At 39.2% G+C, this 1,084-nt stretch overlaps 1 protein-coding gene across 1 annotated transcript in view; it reads left to right on the top strand.

The window, feature by feature from the left end:
* Positions 1-1,084, top strand: part of LOC106877196 (G-protein coupled receptor Mth2) — a 10,297-nt gene that overhangs the window by 3,274 nt on the left and 5,939 nt on the right. The window lies entirely within an intron of this gene.

Genomic DNA, 1,084 nt, shown 5'->3' on the forward strand with positions numbered 1-1,084 from the left:
TACAAAATGGGACAAGAACGCAAAACATCCAGATAGTTAGGTGATACAAAAAAGGGGCAACAAAACATCCAGATACACGATACAAAGAAAACAAGGACAGATCATTCGGAGTTTTCTTTCTTCAGTCGAGTTCCAGATTATCTTGGTAGTTTCGGCTGGTTATACTCGAGATTGCTCCAATCTGGCCAGCCACAAGGAAAACTAAGCTAAGGGCATTAGATTCCATGGAAGAATGTATACGAAAACAAGGACGGAAAAAAAACGGAGAATGTTACACAAATACAAATAACAGGACATAACAACAGGTGTCTTTCGACTAAGGACGGATTAAATTAAGCTGGCGTGTGTGGAAATAAAGCCTTACTGCAGAGATACAAGAGATACAAGATTTTACAGGCACAGGGAGGAATATAGATGTTGCACAGACGACGGCCGAATCAAGGAAGAAAGATCAGACTTGGCCGAACACCGGTCGCGTGGGGAGAGAAGAGAGAGAGATAGAGGCAGAGGGAAAGAAGAAAAAATGACAGGGACATAGTGAAGTGAAAAGAGGAGGGAAAGTGAGCAAGAAGAGAAGGCAGGGAAATGTGAGAGAAGGGGAACGAAAGAACGAAGAGAGGAATGAACGAATAAGCGTGAAAGGGCTGATAGAAAGAAAGAATAGAGTCGTACAAGACTTAGATAAATATATACATACATATAAGAGACCAAAGTGTATATATATAATATTTTGGACTAATGGGTATATGACGATTAGTGCGTTGAAGTGTTTGGTAGAGCACTGGCACCGTTTGGGCTACCTGGTTGTTATCCGCAGGCGGGGAATATTTCTGTTGGATCTACTTCAGGAAATCCGCAATGTTAGTTAAGGTAATGATAATTTATTAAGCAACCAGAAGGTGGATTTGGTCTTAATTTTGTACAACGGTCGTTTTGACCCATCTTGGTACTGATCCTAAGTAACAGTAGCAGGATGGGTCGAAACGACCGTTGTACAAAATAAAGATTAATACAAAATCCATCTTCTGGTTACTTAAGAAATTATCATTATGTATATATAGATATATATATATATATATATATA

This window comes from Octopus bimaculoides, chromosome 9 (assembly GCF_001194135.2).
Source record: "Octopus bimaculoides isolate UCB-OBI-ISO-001 chromosome 9, ASM119413v2, whole genome shotgun sequence".
Taxonomy (NCBI): Eukaryota; Metazoa; Mollusca; class Cephalopoda; order Octopoda; family Octopodidae; genus Octopus; species Octopus bimaculoides.